This window comes from Myotis lucifugus, unplaced genomic scaffold (assembly GCF_000147115.1).
Source record: "Myotis lucifugus unplaced genomic scaffold, Myoluc2.0 scaffold_253, whole genome shotgun sequence".
NCBI lineage: Eukaryota > Metazoa > Chordata > Mammalia > Chiroptera > Vespertilionidae > Myotis > Myotis lucifugus.
Window position 1 is genome coordinate 165,021 of NW_005871301.1, and position 21,053 is coordinate 186,073.

The 21,053-nt window shown below is 35.6% G+C and overlaps 1 pseudogene; it reads left to right on the plus strand.

Annotated features, from left to right (window-relative positions):
- The first annotated feature begins 20,553 nt into the window (after positions 1–20,553).
- LOC111827940 lies at positions 20,554–20,698 on the plus strand (annotated as a pseudogene).
- Positions 20,699–21,053: the final 355 nt, after the last annotated feature.

The following is a 21,053-nucleotide window of genomic DNA, read 5'->3' on the forward strand; positions in this document are numbered from 1 at the left end:
TGGGCTTGTTTTCTCAATTGGCATATAAAATTAATGTTTCAGGGAGCAGTTTTCTATACTACTTCCTCCCAATACAAGAGTCCTAAATTTGAAGTTTATTTGATAACCTTTCTGTATCATCTCACTTGTACACTCATATTTTAATCTTACCATGTTTCCAAATTGTTCCCTTTGTTTAGATTAGATGGTTTAAAATGGCCTAATGCTTGGTTTTTAAGAAGACACTTGAGGAAGTTGGTTGTTGGATAGAAAAACTGGATAAAAATAAATGGATCCACAGATGCATATATTTTACTGGGGTTGTTTTATCTGACTTATCAGAGAGCAGCATTGTTCCTCTGTTGTTGACATTATGAGTGTTTCTCAGTGGGAAATTCTCAGCCAGGCGCCCTGATTCAGGGTTTCCCCATGTTCTAACACCATCAAGATTTGTGAGGAATTATTTTTTCCATTCTTATAGAGGATGGAAAAAACTTCCCAAATTCTAGGCAGATAACTCAGGTTTTAAACACACAAACATTGAAATTTATGGAGATAAGCGAGGTAACACCGAATGACCGTTGACATGAGCTACACAAGTGGGAGGAAGAAAATAAAGAGTTGTGCTTAAGAAGAAGAAAAGCAACACAAATTGAGAAAATTACAGAGTAAAATGTAAATTGAAGGATTGTGAATAGACAGAAATTGGTTAAATTTATGAAAATAATTAGCATTACAATACATTTTCACTTATTGAATCTTATTTGAGAAAAATATTTCAGAATGTTTGAATGAAAAGTTGGTTACACCCTTGAAAACTTTAGGGCATTGATGAAGTAACATTTTATATATCAATTATTCAGAGTTTAACAAGCTCAGCCTATAATAATAGAAAAATCAAAAACCATATGATTTCATTCATATATGAGAAATAAAATTGAAAGAAACAAATGAACAAACAAGATAAACAAATGAACAACAACTCATAGACATAGACAATAACATAGTGGTCACCAGAGGGAAGGGGGTTGGGGCAGTAACGGATAAAGGGGTGACATATATGGTAATAGAAGAAGATTTGACTTTGGGCAGTAAACACACTATGCAATATACAGATGATGTATCATAGAATTGTACACCTGAAACCTAAATAATTTTATTAAGCAATATCACCCTAATAAATTTAATAAAAATACAGCTTATTTATAAAAGCAAGTAAATGCAAAGTTTCTGAATATTCGTTTTAAGTCCTTTGCAAAGCAAGTGGCTACTCTGGTCTTCCATAGAACCTCTTGACTTCATGCCATATGTTGTTACATTTAATTATTAAATAAGCTTTGTTTCTCCTATTATTTTTGGTATTCTGTTTAGCTATAAATCATATTAGAGGGCAGTTCAGAAGCAGCAAGTGAGGTGTTATCTTCAAATAAGCCACATGACAGTAACAAGAAATAAAAACCAATATTGAAGGAAGAATTACTCAGCAACTTCTGGGAAATTAAATATGATTCCATTTAGTATAAGTCAAAAACTCTAAATTATCGATGAAAGTATCCCCGGACTGAAAAATTATATATGACTGCATAGTGATCCAGTTAACTTCAGACTAATATACATTTTAATTAAAAGGGCCATATTTCCACCCAAATGAATTTCAAGTTTTAAATATCTCACCTCATATGGAAAGATAAGTATCCATAATAGATCACTGATGTTAACTTCCAAAGAGTTGTTTTATTATTTCAATCACACACACAAAAATTTTTTTAATGGGACCATTCTTGTAGCATTATAAAACAAAAGCAGCTCAAGTAAATTTTTTTTCAGTTTAAGTCATAATTTGCTAGTATAATATTTAGTAGTCTTGAAAGAAAGCTTATAACATTACTCATGAGTTAGATTATATTTAGAATTAAATTTCTTAAAATACATAAAATGTCTATAATCATGGATATTTCATTATTCCCTTTTAAATTTGTCTTGTCCAATATTATATGTTTCAGAGAGAAAAGCCATGTTTTAAAATAGGCGATTAACTTTGTCTGTTGCATTTGTTAATGTGTTTATTATTACTTTTAGTTGTTATTGGAGAGTACTATCAGTATATCTGATTTATCACATAGACAAGGCCTCATTCTCTTGATCAATTTTCTTATTCTCACTTGTTTTGAGATGTACCCTGGTGTCTGCATTTCTACTCTGGTGGGTTGCACTTTCATAATATGTTTTCACCACAGGACTTTTGAAGTGTGTTGTAAGATAGTTGTAAGACAATACACATGGGCTACTGCTGTAGTTTGTGCACCATTTGATATATTGTGGATTTTTCTAAGTTTCCTTTCCTCTCCATTTGCTACAAATTGCTTCCATTTTTCTGTTAACTCATTACATTTTGTCTTTCTCCCTTTGCTTTAGTTTCTACTTTTGTGTTTAGCTTGCTGTTTTACATCATTTTCTATTTTCACCGAAAAAAGTTTTATACATTTATGCATGAGGTAAATCACATTCAGGAATATGTTTCTGAGAATTCCCAGGTGATTCTAACAATTGCTCTTTCTTTCAAAACTACTGGCAATGTCATAGTGTGGTACATTTTCTTTGCTCTCCGGGATAATTCACGCACCATAACATTTGCTAATTTATGTTTGTAATTTAATATTTTGGGTAATAACACAGAATTGTAGAAGCATCATAACTATCAAATTGTAAAATATTTCTGACTCCATAAAGAATATTCTTGCCCATTTGTAGTCACTGCATTTTCCTCTCCCAAATTGCAAATAACCATCAATCTACTTTCTTTCTATATAGGTTCTCTTTTTATGAACACTCCATATATAAGGAAGCAAACAATGTGTGGTCTTTTGTTTCTGGGTCCCTTCACCTACCATGATATTTTGAAATCCATCCATGTTGTAGTATACATCAGCACTTCACTATTTTTTTTCCTTCCAAACAGTATTCCATTGTATGAGTATTCAACATTTCATCTATTCACCAGTTGATGAGCATTTGGGTTGTTTCTGCTTTTTGCTATTATGAATGTTGCTGCTGTAAACATTTAGAAACAAGTCTTTATGTGGGCATATATTTTAATTTCTCTATATATCTTGGCATAAAACTGCTTTGTCTTTGGGTAAATTTAAATTATGTTTAAAATTTTATGAAACTACTAAACTGTTTTCCAAAATATCTGCACCACTATACAATCCAACCAGCAGTGTATGAAATTTGAATGTAGTTGAAGTTGTTTGAAACAATAAAATCCACAGGGATGTAGTTTAAATACATTCCAAAATCAAGCATGCATGTTGCTAAATGGTGCTCAATATTAAATGGTATTCTATATTAAAACCATCTGAAAAGTTTGTTGCATATTCATAAAATGACTAATATTGAATGTATCATGTGAAAATTATATAATAAACATTTTAAATGTTTTGTGAAACATCCCCATCATTCTTTCGATATCAATATTTTATGTGCACCATCCTATTACCTGGGTATATAGCAGAGGACAAATAGGCACATTCCCTCTCCATATACATACACTGGAGCATAGACGATAACAAAATATAAAATAGTCCCATACATGTTATTTTGGTTACTATTACTACATAACACGTTATCCCCAAAATTGGCATAACCATTTTATTCTGTGGGTCATGCTGTAGGAATAGTTTAAATGAACAGTTTTCTCTTGAGATATTTTTTTGCAGTTACAGTCAGATGTTGGCTGGGTTACAATTATGTATAACCTTCAAGATAACTTATCCACATGGCTGGGAGCTTGGAACTCAACTCAGCTATTGACTGGAGTCAATAGGTCGCCTCTGTAGCATGATTTTCTCAGGATAGTCAGACTTTTTATGTGGTACTTGGGATTCTGCAGAGCTAGCATCTGAGGTGAGTCAGGTGGAATCTGAATTACCTTTGATGGGCTTTTCTGACCTCAAATTTATCTTGTATCACTTCAGAGACGTTTGATTGGTTATAAGTGAATCACTAATGTCGACCTGGATTCCAAGAAAGGGAATAGCGAGCCCATTTCTCAATGGGAAGAGTGTCAAAGATTTTGGAAACACATTGTAAAATCACCTCCTACATATTCATTTAAAATGTGATGACTGCTCTGGAGGAAATGTAAAAGGTGCAATGAGCTAATAAAACAGTGAGACCTAGTTAAGATTCAGGGTCAATGAATTCTTTCCCAAAAAGTTGATATAAAACAGTTCTGAATTGTGAACAGGAATTAGGAAAGCAAAGAGCTGGAAAGGGTTTTCCAGTGATGTGTGTAAAATCTGAAACAGGAAAGAGCTACACACATTGGAGGAAGCCCAGTGTGGCAGGAATTCATGGAAGACTGGCAAGAGATGGCCTTCGTAGAGTAAAGCGATGCTGGAGCCAGGTCATGAGGGACTTTTAAAAATAATAACTTGATCTTCTATTAAAATTTTGGTGTTAGAGTGTTAAACAGTTTTAAATATAGGATTTTTTAAAATTTTGTTTTTCTGTGAGAAGAATAGTTGTGTTTAAAGAATACAACCAATAAAAAAACCAGGTAATTTGAATCTCTATTTTGTTGATCTCTCCTTTCTTTTGTTCCTTACTTTAAAAAAAAACATAACGATTATTGGTTGATCTGTAATATTCACAGAATACTAGAAATGGGAGAAAAACATAGGGTACCTATAAACGGACCCTCTCTAATTATGAAGGGAAAATAATAGGTCCAAAAGATTAAAACTGCTCACTAAATTACCTACTCTCAGAATGTGGCAGATACTAGATCAGAACTTAAGCCTCTCGACTCCTCAAGCCCCACATCTCATTTTCTTTACATATTGTTGCCTTTCAGCATAATGAGTGTAGCCAGTGTGAATTTCTCAGGTCAAGAATCAAACCCTGACAGTGAGCTTTACGTTTGCAGGCAAGAGGACCTGCAGTCCTTGATTGGTCTGAATCATTATTGGTTTACTCCTTATTTTCTAAGTTATTAATTATTTTTGTCATAGCCTCTTATAACCAAAATGCTGAACCAACATGGCTATTAAACTGATTGAAATAATACTAATCCTGAAAGCAAAATGGGCTTTCTTTTGGCCCTTTCTTACTTTCTTATACTGCAAAATGCTCCAGGCTCATCTAATATACTAGTATATCTGTGTCGGTCTTAGAATGAGACATTTTTCTGGGGATCCCTACTTGCTTTATTGTAGAATAAAATTGAAACCAAGACCTGGCCCTTCTGTGCTCATTGTTAATGGACTGTGGTTGTCTTTAGGTCTTCTCAGCTGATAGAGAAAGAGAATGTATGGATGTATACTACCATCTGTACACACATAGCTATAAATATTTATGTATGTAAACACCTACATTTATATTAAAATAGCATCATTTAATACTGATTTCTCCAACCCTAATTTATACCAAATGGGACATTCTAATTTCCTCTCCTTATGTCTGTAAGTTCAAACACTAACACTGAGAAACCTTGCCACCACCATCAGCCATCCATTTAATTAATTGTTCAGTTCCAGTATACATGTATAGAGATATTATAATTATGAAGGTATACCTCTTGGAAAACAACAGTATTGATTAGGTGATGTTCCTTATGCCTCGAATCTTCCTAATTTCACTAATTTCCAAAGTACATAGTTTAGCAGCTTTCTCCATATTCCCTTTAATAACATTGTTTTATATAGTATTTTTAATGTCCTTACATACTCTGGTCACATTCTGCATTCATTTTTGGGAACCCTTAAAGTATTAAATAATTTTTAAACTTTTTATGCATAAAGTTTTATGTTGAGTGCTATGAATGCTATGGATTTTGACAAATGCATAATGTCATGTATCTAACATTACAGTATCCCACAGAATAATTTCACTGCCCTAAAATTTCCCTGTGCTTCATCTACTCAATTCTTCCTTCCTTCTCAAAACCCTGTTACCGTTGATATTGTTAATGTTTCTCTAGGTTTGCCTTTCTCAGATTGTCATAAAATTGGAATCACATAATATCTAGCCTTTTCCAATGGACATTTCTCATTATCTATATCCATTTAAGATTCCGCTATCTCTTTTATTATTATTTTTATTGATTTTAGAGAGGGAGAGAGAGATAGAAACACCACTGCTGAGAGTGAATCCTTGATCTGCTGCCTCCTGCATGCCCCACACTGGGAACAGAGCCCACAATCCAGGCATGTGCCCCCACTGGGAATTGAACTGTGACATTCTGTTTCATAGGTCGATGCTCAACCACTGAGCCACATTGAATGGGCTCTATGTCTTTTTAATAGTGATATATTTTTACCACTCACTATTATTCCAGTGTATGAATGGACCACAGCTGTTACCCATTCACCTATTGAAAAGTATCGTAGTTGGTTGCTGATTTAATGAGTATGAAAAACACTGCTATAAATATTTGCATACAAGTTTTTGTATGAACACAGTGCTTTAGATCAAAGAGAAAAATATCTAAGGGGTGATTATCTGAATCTTATAGTAAGGCACAGCTCTATAAAACTACCAAACTATCTCCCAAAGTGGCTTTACCACTTTGTATTACCACAAACATTTTGGTGTTTACTTACCAGCACTTGATCTCTCTCTCTCTCTCTCTCTCTCTCTCTCTCTCTCTCTCTCTCTCTATCAGTATATAGAAGTACCTCATTGCTACTTTAGTTTGCAATTACCTAATAAAAATAATGTTGAACAACCCCTACCAAGAATTATACTGTGACTTCCTGGTTCATAGATTGATACTCTACCACTGAGGCACACTGGCCAGGCCCTTTTGGCCATTTTTAATGGAGTTGTTTATTTCTCCAATTTTGTTCTTTTTCAGAAGTGTGTTGATAAGTCCAGGTCTTTTGCCTTCCCACATAAATTTAGAAAATGTTTGTTGATAACCTCATGATAATTTGCTGGGATTTTTATTTCAATTATGATGAATCTATACATCAAGTTGGATAGAACTGACATTTTAAAAGTATTGAGTCTCTCAATCTATAATCACAGAATATCTTTCCATTTATTTAGATGTTGTATTTATTTCATCAGAGTTTATGAATTTCTGCATATAAATCCCTTATATATTTTTGCTATAAAAATACTTCTACACTTTTATTTTTTTTAATCCTCATCCAAGGATATTTTAAATAGATGGAGAGAGAGAGAGAGAGAGAGAGAGAGAGAGAGAGACTGACTTAATAAAAGAGAAATAGTGATCAGTTGCCTCCCATATGCACCCAGATCAGGGATCAAACCTGCAACCTAGGCATGTGCATCAAATCTGCAACCTTCTGGTACATGGTTCATGCTCCAAGCAACTGAGCCATCCAGCCAGGACTCTTCACTTCTGAAGAGCATTTTCAATGGATGTAGAATTGTAGGTTTTTTATTCTTTCAATATTCTTAATATTTTACACTACTCTCTTCCTACTTTCATGACTTCTGATGGGAAGTCTGATGTAATTATTTTTCCTATTACTCTATAGGTAAGTCTTGTTTTTCTTCATCTTTGGTTGCTGCAATTTGAATACAATATGATTAAGTGCAATTTTTTTTTTAGAATGCATACAGGTTGGTATTCTCTGATATTCTATGGACCTGTGACTTTGTGCATCTCAACACTTTATTACTTTAAATATTTAGTTTGCTCCTCTTTCTTTTACTTTGGTTGCTTATATTATTCATGTTAAATCATTTGAAATTGTCCCATAGTTCTTGGATACTCTGTTTTGTTTTTTCCAGTCTTATTCCTCATTTAATTTTAGTTTCAGAAGTTTGCATTCATGTATCTTCCTGGTCACTGATTTTTCCCCCAAGTTAATACCAATCTAGAGATAAACCCATCACAGGGATGCTCCATTTCTCTTACATTGGTTTTGATTTCTAGCATTTCCTTTAAATTCTATCAGAGTTTCCATCTCTCCATTTATATTACTCAACTGTTTTTGCATGTTGTGTACTTTTTCCATTAGAACCATTGCTGAGTCTGGGTTTGATGCTTGCTTTGTCTCTTTAAACTGTTTTTCCCCCTCTTTTCATTAGGCTTTGTTTTTGTTGTAGCTGAAAGCCAGACATGATGTATTGATGTCTACTCTGCGCCAAGCATTACAATAGAGATTTTAACTTCATTACCACATTTATTACTCATGCAATATAAAATGGTGCTGGCTACATTTTACAGATACTAAAACTGGGTTCAAGAGGTTAAATAAATTGCCAAAGGAAACAGTTCTATTAAAACAGTACTGGGGCTTGTGTCTAATAATTTTAGCTACGTTTTATTGAGTAGTGGCTGCCTTCTACTGTGGAAAGTCTTGTATATGGCAATTTCTCCCACCACATGTAAAACTGTCAGATAGAAACTCTAGGTCTTACACATATTTGGGTCTACACCTCCCTTCTAAGTGAGTGCAATGTAATAGTTTTATTCTCAAACACCTAATGTTTCTAATTTGTGTACAATTTATTCATTCTACAGATGCTTACTGAGTCCCTACTGTGTGTCACACATTTATCCAGCACTAGGAAAATAGCAGTCACTGAAATAGGTTCTCCACTGTCTTCTGAGTGGAAGCTTCACCAGAACCAGCTCATATAATGTTGAGCTATTTTTAATTACTTTTAATATAAGCATGATCAGAATACAGAAGAAATAGTTTAATCTGCTTAAACATTAAATGTTAAAGGCCCAAATATTAAGTATAAATATTATGGGTTGATTCTGTTACTGTTGTTCATTTATATTTTATCTCTTCATATTCCCTTTAGAACCTTGGGTTTCAATGTATTTACTTAATATTTCTTATCTTCATAGGCCATGTAGGACTGTGTTCTAAAGTCTTGTCTGTAGATCAAGGGCAGTCAGAATCTCTGAGAGGCTTCCCTAGAACTTCTGCAAATACATATTTTTTAAATTATTTTTTATCCTCACCCATGGATATGTTTTATTGATTTTAGAAAGAGAAGAAAGAAGAGAGAGAGAGAGAGAGAGAGAGAGAGAGAGAGAGAGAGAGAGACATAATTTGAGTCCCTCCCGTACCTGCCCTGATTCCAGAACTGCAACCTACCTACATGCCCTGAACTACAACCAAGGTATGTGCTCTGACATGGAATGAAACCCATCACCTCTTGCTGTATGGGACAACACTCCAACCAACTGAGCCAGCAAGCCAGGGCACACATACATATTTCTCTATTTATATAGAGGCCCGGTGCATGGATTCATGCACCGGTGGGGTCCCTCAGCCTGGCCTGCACTCTCTCTCAATCTGGGACCTCGGGGGATGTTGGACTGCCAGTTTCGGCCTAATCGAACCATGACAAATCCATGCACTGGGCCTCTAGTATGCATATAAGATCTTTGGTAATCTCTTCTCGCCCTCCCTGCTTCCCTCTGAGATTCATCAGTCTGTTCCATATTTCCATGCCTTTGCATTGAGCGTCTGCCTCCTGGTTGTCAGTGCATGTCATAGCTACCAGTCAAACTGTATAAACTATATATATATAAATTTCAGAGAGGAGGGGAGAGGGAGATCAAAAACATCAATGATGGGAGAGAATTACTGATTGGCTACCTCCTGTGGATCCAGGCCCCAACCTGGGTATGTTCCCTGACCAGGAATCGAACCATGACTTCCTGGTTCATAGGTTGATGCTCAACCACTGAGCCACACTGGCTAGACTCAAATACATATTTCTTAACTCCCCTCCTTAAGACTGACTTACTTAATCTGAGAATTATTTATTGAAGTATCACAAAAATGAGTAAAGGATATTCTCCACCTTCAAATAGTTGTAGGTTAGAAATGTTTTATATCAGCCCCTTGTATTCTTTTCTCCCTACTCTACCAAAAATATATATTCACCTTTATAAATACTTACACCATAATATGAGCTTTCTCTGTGAAAACCTCCCTGCCTAAACTCTCACCCGATGCTATCTATCCCTATACATGGTGTACTTCAAAGAACTTTGAGTGTACAAATCCCTATCAATTTTACCGCCTGCCAACCCCAATTATTCCTGTCTATTTTGACCACCACCATTTTTGTCTAATTATATTCATATATTTAATAAACTACTGGAGTAGCTTCCTACCTCATCCATTCTTCCTTCAAATCTATCCCTCAGAATACAGATGTAGTCAACATTTTTAAATACATATTGAGTCATATCACCAGCTCCTCTCTCCCATACTCCCCTCTTAATCATTTTCCTTTTATAACTTTGCATTTGCATTTAGGATAAAGTCAAAATTCCTTAAAGCACTATGAAGTCTATGTATTATAGCCATAACTACCTCTCCAACATCCTCACACTGAGCTTTCATTTTCAGTCTCTGCCCCATCCATTGCACCCCTTTTTTAGAATCTGGACTGTTGTTGAGAGAATAATGCTCCCCTTCTTCATCCTGAAAAATGTTCACACACTAATCCCTGGAACCTGTGAATGTGTCATATTATATAACAAAAGGAGATAGAATCAAGTTTGCTAGGCTTCTTTTAAGATAAAGGGATTATCTTAAGCTATATTATTGGACCAAATCTAACCACAGGAATCCTTAAAAGGGTGATTTAAACAGATGTGACTTGCCCCCTTAGCCAAGAAATGTGGTTACCTCTATAGCTGGGAAGGGCTCCTAGCTTACAGCTAACAAGAAAATGGGTGACACACTCCTACAACTACAAGGAACTGAACCATGACAATAATATAAATAAGCAAGTAAATGGATTATTCCATAGAGTCTACAGAAAGAAGCACAATCCCCTGTAACCTTGCTTTTAGTGGGGTAAGAGGTAAGGCATCAGCAGCATCTGCTCCTAGAGCCACTGTCAGATAAGATCAAGTTTCTCAATTTCACTTCTCTTATTTCAGAGAAATAAGAATATGTCCTTAAAATATATTTCTGAAATACTTTTTTAATTCATGGACATCAGAGTGAACCAAAATAACATAGAGAAGTTACAAAAGATGAACAAATACAAACTTAAAATATATGTCACCAGTCTTTTTTTAAATATAAAATTGCTGGTGTGCCTGACTCATATTTCTTGGCTTCCAAGGATACCAAAGGTAGACTTACCTAAAGCTACTCAGATTTAGCTCGGGGAGAATTTGGTTGGCATTGTGGCTAGATCTGGTGGGTTATTGGTTCTTCTGGTTTCTACTTCTTAGAATTCACTCCAGGCATAGCTCTAATGTTTTTTCTTACTCTCTGAGTAAAGATGATGTATTTTTTAAATTTATTGGGGTGACATTGGTTAATAAAATGATACAGATTTCAAGTGTACAATTCTGATACATCAACTGTGTATTGCATTGTATGCCCACCATCCAAAGTCAAATCTTCTTCTGAAACCATATATTTGACCCCCTTTACTCTTTACTACCCCAGTGCTTTATTTTTTACTCCTGTTTTACTTTGGACAAGATAATACTCTTTTGAAAAATAATAATAATGCTTAACTCTCAGTATACATAGATCACATTGCATAACGTACCCAAGATGATGCCTAAGATGTGATGAGGTTAAACCCTTAGTATATTTTTAGCTCAGTGTCTACACCTTTGGGTTCAAGATAAATGGTACATTATAGTAAATGCTCTGTGAGTACTGAGATGTTTTCCTTTTGTACCAGTTGTCTATAATAAGCCATAAAATCTTTTTATGTTTTCATTAAATTTTCTACATTTTAATATAGATCATGAGTACAGGGGTGTATAGATATAAAAAATGTGTTTTAGCCGTACACTTAAGACAACAAAAACGTGTGTGTTTACAGTTCATTCGCTATATTTCAATAAAAAATAAAGACAAGTACACTGACAGACATACCTTCTTCTTCAGCTAGAGGGATTGGGGATCGGCCTTAGTTGCAGCTGAAAGAGCACAGGACTAGCCTCATATTGTCTCTTTTGTTAAATAACTTTCTTCTATTTTTGACATTTCTTTGCAAATTTTAAACTCAGTGATTTCTAAAATTCTTTACTATTCTGAGGGTCTATGAATTAAGGAGTAGCTAAATATAGTATCAAACCTTATTAGAATTCTACTACTGATACTACTCACAAAAAGGAGTAAGTTCAAAACTTTTACCAATTCTAAATTTTACTAAATTTTATATTTTACCAATGTACAATACAGACACAAACCTTCCTATCCCCTACTGCATTTTACTCTAAAAAATATTGGAGATCTATGATTAAGTTGATTTTGTTTCCTATTTTTATACCACCTCATTATAACAAGTCCTGGTTACATTATTTGCAATACAAAAAGTAGAATTTAGACCTACAAATCTACAATAATATTAGCATTTTTACCAGCACATCATGATACACAATACAACCTACAGTATTATTCAATGAATTTCAATCACCCTCAGTTTATTAAATGGTGACTAAAACCATATAATATACAGTCAAAGAGTATTTAATTATAGCAGTTTCTAATAATGAAGTTATATTTTGAAGCACTCAGTACAGAGGCTTTGTTATCTTCCTTTAAATTCTCCATTTTATTCTCTATGAAAATTGTTTGTATATTTTGAAAGCATTGGCTTTAAATGGTTTGTATTATTCATGCCTTTGATGGTTTGAGAAGTCAATTAAAAGCTTTGATTTTAAATAATTTCTAGGTGACAGTGGACTTCACCATATATTTTACTTAAAATTTGTTACAAATAACTTGAAATTGTATAATCAGTGAAAACGAATAATATTCCTTCCCACTCTTAAAATCCTTCCGTTGCTTTCAGGGGCTAAATCCAAACTTATTATCATGACTTAGAATTCTATATTGTGTATTTTTCTCATGTGAGTCTGTGTGACCATTTCTGGCTTCAACTCACACTGTTCCTAAGACTTCTCACCACTATGTTAAACCTTGTTAAGTGCTTCCAATTTCCCCAACAGAAGCAATTGAAAGCATTTTGCCTGTGGACATTTGGATAATGTTAATGGTATTATAATCCATTTTATAAAATACGCTTCTCAAACATTGCAATTACATAACAATATACAAGCCTTTTGAAAATAATACAGTTAAATTCTATTATGCAAGAAAATGAAGTAGACTCTAAGCACTACCATTTAACTGTCATTTTCCTAGCAATAGGACACTTTAAAAAAACATTTTTTGTTAATAATCAAGCCCTTTAACACAAGTAAAAAACATATGTAGAAGAAAAAACTACATATAAATGAACTTCTATTGGTCTATTGATCTTAAAAGATATTCCAACAGTTTTAGATATATCTAATTTTTAAATTTAATCTTGCTATTTTTCCTATTTAGTGAATAAACAAATTAAGTGAAAAATAAGGAAGCAATATAGCTCTTTCAATGCTTATCTGTGTGATTTTGGCCACATTATAAATTGTTTAAGTCTCACATCTTCCATGAATAAAATTAGACAATAATGAGGTTGTGGGTTAAATATTTTACAAGTGAAATTTCAAAATACACTAAGTTAATTAGACTTTCAGCTTACATGTAGAATGCAGACACCATTGGGTGCTCATGAGAAAGACTGAAGGCAGGGTGAGAGATCTGAGAAATCCATACATAACACATGTGTGGGGGAATAGAACATACATTTCTGAAAGAAAGACACAAAGACTCATATAGATTATATATTTTTTATATTGCCTACGTAGAGAAAAATGCCATAGCCTTTGGAAGAAGGGGAGCAAAGATTATTGCATTACAACAATGGTATTATCCTATATAATAAAGAGGTAATATCATAATATATATAATATATATATAATATTATAATTATATCCTATATAATAAAGAGGTTAATGCAAATTAACCCTCAAGCCCTCACAAGATGGCTGCCTACAACCAGGCCGGCAGGGGGGGTTAGTGAGGGATGACCAAATGACTGAACAAGCATGCTGTGTGGGGCAACCAGGCCTGCAGGGGAGAGCAGTTAGGGGCATCAGGCAGGCAGGCAGAGTGGTTAGGGGAGATCAGGCAGGCAGGCAGGTGAGCGGTTAGGAGCCAGAGGTCCCAGATTGCAAGAGGAATGTCCACAGTTGGACATCCCCGAAGTGGTCCCGGATTGGAGAGGTGCAGGCTGGCTGAAGGACACCCGCCCCCTGTGCATGGATTTCATGCACCGGGCCTCTACTCTATAATAATAAAAGGGTAATATGCTAATTAGACCAGACATCTTCCAGATGTCCTTCCTGACGAAGCCAGGGCCCAAGGGAAGCCAGCCCGGGTCCTGGGTGCCTGTGGGCGGCTGGAGGAGGGAAGCCTGGGCCCAGGGTGCCAGAGGGAAGCCAGTGCCAGCAGTCGGGGTAAGGAAGGCCTACTCTTGCATGAATTTTCATGCATCAGGCCTCTAGTGTCTAAATAAAAAAAATGAACCAAAGAGAAAGTCAAAAGGAATATTGAAAAAGATATAAAATTATATAAAAATTTTAGAAGTTTATATTTATAAGATGAAGCTGAAGCAAACCATCCTACTGGTTCTGTTTCTCTAGAGAACTCTAACCAACACAATAACAAAATAGAATTATATACAGTTTGATGTAATTAAATATATTATTGATAAAATATATGTAAGTATATATATGCATACATATAATATATATGTAAGCATACATTATCAAATACATTGTTGTATTATGTTGAACAAACTATTATATTTTACAGCAATTAATAATTTAAAAAATTAAAATTTTTATTTCACCTTCACTTATTTTTTCTTCAACATCAATGGTTCTCTCTCTCTCCCCCATTTCTGTCTCTAAAAAATTAATAAAATACTCTTTAAAAAGAAAGGATATTTTTAGTGCCTTATTTATTTTTTAAATTTATTGGGGTGATATTGGTTAATAAAATTATATAGATTTCAAGTGTACAATTCTGATACATCAACTGTGTATTGCATTGTATGTCCACCATCCAAAGTCAAATCTTCTTCTGAAACCATATATTTGACCCCCTTTACTCTTTACTACCCCAGTGCTTTATTTTTTACTCCTGTTTTACTTTGGACAAGACAATACTCTTTTGAAAAATAATAATAATCCTTAACTCTCAGTATACATAGATCACATTGCATAACGTACCCAAGATGATGCCTAAGATGTGATGAGGTTAGTTAGACCCTTAGTATATTTTTAGCTCAGTGTCTACACCTTTGGGTTCAAGATAAATGGTACATTACAGCAAATGCTCTGTGAGGACTGAGATGTTTTCCTTTTGTACCAGTTGTCTACAATAAGCCATAAAATCTTTTTATGTTTTCATTAAATGGAAATGATCCTCAAATGACATAAAATATAGCTCCATTTTTAAATAAGGATTTAAAGCTTTTCCTTTTCTTGCATATATGATTAAAAGTAAAATTATATTTCATGAGTCTTCTTATAAATATGTTACCTTTTTTAAACATTATTGCCTTATATCAGTGGAGTGCCTATGTTACCTGACAGAAAAGAATAAAAATAGGTTATCTATTATTATGTCTTTCTCCATTTCATATACTAAAACCGAGAAATTTGGGTACCTTGGTAAGCTGGGAAGAATGGTGTATTATTTAAGAACACAGACAACAGGGGGGTGAGGGCATGATTGTGTGGGAGGTGTGGGGGTAACATGGGGATAAGGACACATATGTAATAGCTTAATCAATAAAAAATTTAAAAAGAATAATGGATAGATGGGGAAATGTCTATGATTTGTTGGTAAATAAAAAGCAAGTTATAAAGCAAAAAAAAAAAAAGAAAAAAAAGAACATAGACTTTCATCCAGAATGAATGTGTGAAGAACCTGGCTCAATCTCTTGGGAATCCCTCTGAGTTTCCTTCCATATGCTTATTTGTAAAATGGGGCAATAATAGTGCCTTCCATAAAAAGTCTACTTTAATGATTGAAAACATTAATGTAGGTGAAAGAAAACAAAAAACCTTATAACAATATATGGCACACAAAAAGTATCCTTAAGATACCAGTACTTTTTTGCATTGCGATAAACATTTATACCATTTAAACAAACTTCAGGAAAGACACATATTTATGCTTGTTATTAATGACTTGGAAAAATTAAAACCAATTGATTTAAAATAATTAAATGGTAATAGATATGCAAACTATATATCAACCATATTCATGGGCTTTTTTGACCTCAGAAGAAGAAGCAAGGAATTGATTTCCTTGAAGGCTTAATAGGACTCAGATACAAGAAGTACCACTTCCTTGTCTAGGTGGGATTGTGCGAGATATAATTTTGGAAGCGGACCATCACTCACAGGCAACTTCATGGAGGACTAGGTGTTGTGCAAGCATCAGGAGGCATATACATTGACCTTCAAACTTGAAGCACTGTCAACAATGACTACCATACAACTCATGCAGCTTGTCACACAGAGAGATGTGACAAGGATAAGATGAAGCCACTGGGTAAACACACACACACACACACACACACACACACACACAGTTTATGAGCAATATCAAATGTACCTTGGAAACTTCCCAGTCATTGGAAGTTTTAGAAGGAGAGCACTTCGCAGAAGGACTGGATGTTTCTGAGATCTCATTTGAATTTGCCTATATGTTTATTCAGTAGTTATTTACTTGACTAAGAATTATGCAAATGTAAAGTAAAAAACCATTAAGAGCTTTTCAGAGGTTCTGAGATACATCATCTATATATATATATAAAAGCATAAGCAACCAAACAACCAAACGACCGGTCGACCGGTCGGCCGGTTGCTATGACATGCACTGACCACCAGGGGGCAGGCGCTCAACACAGGAGCTGGTGGTCAGTGTGCTCCCACAGCGGGAGCACCGCTCAGCTGAGGGACAGCCTGGCAGCCCACCAGCCCAGCGGCGGCACCCACTCACTCCCTCAGTAGTCCTGCAGGTCCAATCTGTGGAGAACGGGCCAGGCACCAACAGACCGTCACTGCCGGCATGATCCCGACAGCACTGCTGGCCTCTTGGAAGTTGGCCTTGGGCACCATGGTCACTTCCCTTCCCTAGATGCTCCAAAAGGAAGAAACGATATAAAAGTGGCCTCCAGGTAGCTCCGACAACCGGCGCAAACGTCAGCAGGATGGATCCAGATCACAGGCTGGCAAGGACATCCCATGACCTGCCCGGAGGGCTGATTGCATCCCAGCCCCCTCGGGATGGGCGCCAGATGCAGGGCTCATGGCTGGTGAGCACCACTGCGGAGGCGCAAGCCTCTCCCAATCGGGACCAACTGGGCAAGAGCCCACAGCAGGCACAGAGGGGCCGGGATGAGTAGGAGTGGCAGGCAGGAGCAGCAGGTGTCATTGGATTGCCAGTTTTGGCCCAGTCCCCGCAGGCCACCCCAAGGGACCCCATCCACGCACAAATTCGTGCACCGGGCCTCTAGTTTGAAATAAAATCTTCCATTAATAACTCTGCAATTTTAAAAAGTAACCAGTCAGATTCTAAACTGATTGAGAATTTCTAACAGTCAATTCCATTAGAATCCACCATCACCAAAATATTACATGTTGTACAGTTAAATGATTGCTGTGTGACTAGTATTCAATTTGAAAGTTTGTTTTGAAATTTTCTTTTTGAGGGGGAAATGTGCTTAGAATTTTATTGTAAAACTAGAGGGGGGTTCTGCAGCTCAGCCTGCCCCTCTTGTAGTCTGGAAGCCCTTGGGGGATGTCCGACTGATGGCCTAAGCCGGCAGTTGGACATCCTTAGGGCTGCTGCAGAGGTGGGAGAGGCTCCCGCCACCACCGCTGTACTCACCAGCTGTGAGCTTGGCTTCTGGCTAAGCAGTGCTCCCCCTGTGGGAGCACAGTGACCACCAGGGATCAGCTCCTGCATTGCACATCTGCCCCCTGCTGGTCAGTGCACGTCATAGTGACCAGTTGTTCTGAGGTTCAATCTATTTGCATATTAGCCGTTTATTATATAGGATTATCCAAGCTTACCTCTCCTTTTCATGTTCATGCTCAATATTCTCTAACATATAAGTTATAGCATCTTAAAGCTTCCTTCAAGACAATTTATACATCTGCCACAGGAGTTCAACTTGTTCTAATCTCTGAGGGTCATTTCATTGGGAAAAAGTATGCAAAGACAAAGAGGAATGAAAATTCATTCTACTTCATTATCATGCTGGAGTCTGTGATAAATTTAGTGACAGTGGTATTATACAACTTGGAATTAATTATAAATATTCTAGATATATAAATAAAAAGTGAAATAAAATTACTGTATAATCCTTGTTATGTCCATGAAAATAAATAACATGGCAATAAAAATAATTTAATGTTAAAACATTTATAGTCATAAATCAAATATTTTGTTCAACAGTGTTATTTTTTATTATAAGAACTGTAAATTAATACTTAAGAGGTTAATAGTTTCTTAATAAATAATTGGATATCAAAAATAATAGATAGTTAAAAACAGAATGAAATAAGATGATTAAAATGTAAAAACTAACATTAAAAACTAAAATAAATAAATCACCTTTGGAAACTACTATTTTGAAAAATCCAACAGTTCCAGAAAATTGTTATTATCTATCTATCTATCTACCTACCTATCTATATATTTACCTTTCTACCTACCTACCATAATAAGAAGTAGTGAATATGATGCCTATTATTAGATGAACAGAATATTTAACTATACACCATGTTTAATTATTATCTCAGAAATAACAAAACTCAGATAAACAGGATGGATGCTTGAGAATATCTTGAAAATTATATTTAAAAAGAAATTGCAATAAGGCATTCCTTGAGAATGTGCAAGAAAAGCATTCATAATAAAAATAAAACTTAAAGCACCAATGAATTCTTTAGCAGGATAAATTATTCTTCACATTTTCTAGGGATATTTCTAAAATAGCAGTTTTCCTGACTGATTGATCTCAGAGCCACTGAGGTGCTATTCTTATTGGTTTCAATCTTTTCCTTTTCTGTGAAGGTCATTGTAGGAAATTGCCTTAAATACAGAACATACACATTGTACTGCCTGTCCAATTTTGCAACATTTTCCTAATTTTTTAATTCTCATCAATAAAAAATAGCCCAATGGATATGATAAAGTATATCAACACATGTCTTTCCTTTTTTCATATACTCTCCAGATACTACTTAAACAATTATAGGACGCTGAACTTGTGAACTCTCTTTAATCATAGCATCCAATCCCCACCTTTCACCTTCCAAAGCAAAACTGCTCCTCTTCCATTGCGTGCTTTCAGTAAATGACACTACTGTTCACCCAACTGTTTAATAATAAAGTCAGACATTACATTACAATAAAACATCTGGGTGATTCTGTGAGTGATCATTTCACTCTCCTTCATAAATCTCTTCAATGGCTTCCCATCTCAAAGTAAAACTCAGACTTCCTAAGGGTCCTACATGACCGGCTTTCAACTGCCTCCATCCTCATTTCTTACCACTTTCCAAGTCATTCACTATATATTAGCCACACAGGCCTCGTGGTTGCTCTTGACCACACCAAGCATCCTTCCTTCTTAGAGCTTACAAATTTGTTTTGCTCTCTGCCTAGGACACTCATCACCCAGATAACCTGTCATTATATCTATGTGTGTTTGTTCATTCCATTGCTGTCTATCTCCCTTTACTAAAGTACAGGCTCCATGAGACAGGAACTTAGTTTTCTTTACAACTGTATCCCACTTGACTACCTAGTATATAGTAGGTACTAGATAAATATTTTGATAAGTGAAGCAAAGCCAACAAAATGGTGTTCTTTCTGCTTCCTTGTATTTTTTTTTTTGTAATGTTTCTTCATTTACCACCATTGCACAAGCTACCCTCACTGTTCATGTTACTGAACTAATCTCCTATCTGGTATTTTCATGATTACCTTTGTGCCAATGTAATTCGTATTTCACACTAAACTCAGAGCCATGATTTGAAAATACAGTTATGGTTGTGTCATGACCCTATTTCTAAAAGCATCTCAATTACATTTTATTAATCCTATTCCCAATTTTAACAGATGTCTGCAAACCTTGAATTCTTCCTCTGTAGCTTCTTCTCATTATTTGTTTTACTTATTTTTATTTATATTTTTACCTTTATTTTTGAAAATATTACAGATGCCTCACCCCTTTTGTTTCTTCTTCCCACTGACCCCCTTGACCCCATATCCACCCCTACCATGCCTTCACCATACTATTGTCATCTGTGTCCATGGGCTATGCATACAGGCATATAAATTCCCTATTAACGTCTCTCCCCACCCATGACTGCCTTCTGAGATTCATTAGTCTGTTCCATGTTTCTATGTCTCTGGATCTATTTTGTTCATCAGTTTATTTTGTTCATTAGAATCCACATATGAGTGTGATCATGTGATTCTTATCTTTCTCTGACTGGCTTATTTCACTTAGCATATTACTTTCCAGGTCACTCCATGCTGTCTCAAAGGGTAAGGGTTCCATATTTTTAGCTCTATCCCCAGCTGTGTTCCTTTGTCTTAGGTACCTTTAAATATTTTGTCCCTCTGCTGTTGTTTTTTATTTAAAAAAAAAAAACTTTATATAACCCCCTGGCAATGGGCAAGGAGACACCTGATTGGTGGTGTTGCTCTTATATCAGTCAGGGGCAAAGCAGATGTACAGTCCTTAGTTCATTCTAGCTTGATGCCTGTGTCAGTGGCCAGAGCTGTTTCATGTCTGAGGCACATAAAAAAAACTTCATATATATATGCAAATTGGTTGAGACGCCCTCATGCAATGACCGAACAGCAGACTGTGTGGGGCAACCAGGCTGGTGGGGGGGGAGGGGGCGGGGCAGTGAGGGGTGACCAGGCCCAGGCCGGCAGAGAAGGCCAGTTGGGAGTGACCAGGCCAGCAGGGGGGGGCAGTTGAGGGCAGTATTTGGGACATATATGGCAAATCTACACATTGGATAATGTCCCCTTTCCTTTTCAAGCAGATGCTGTACAAATCCTTTTACAGACGTGCTGTAGTTAGCTTTCCAAGAAAGCGTTTTGCTGTTGCTGTTGATCCACACCCAAGGATATTTTTTCCATTGATTTAAA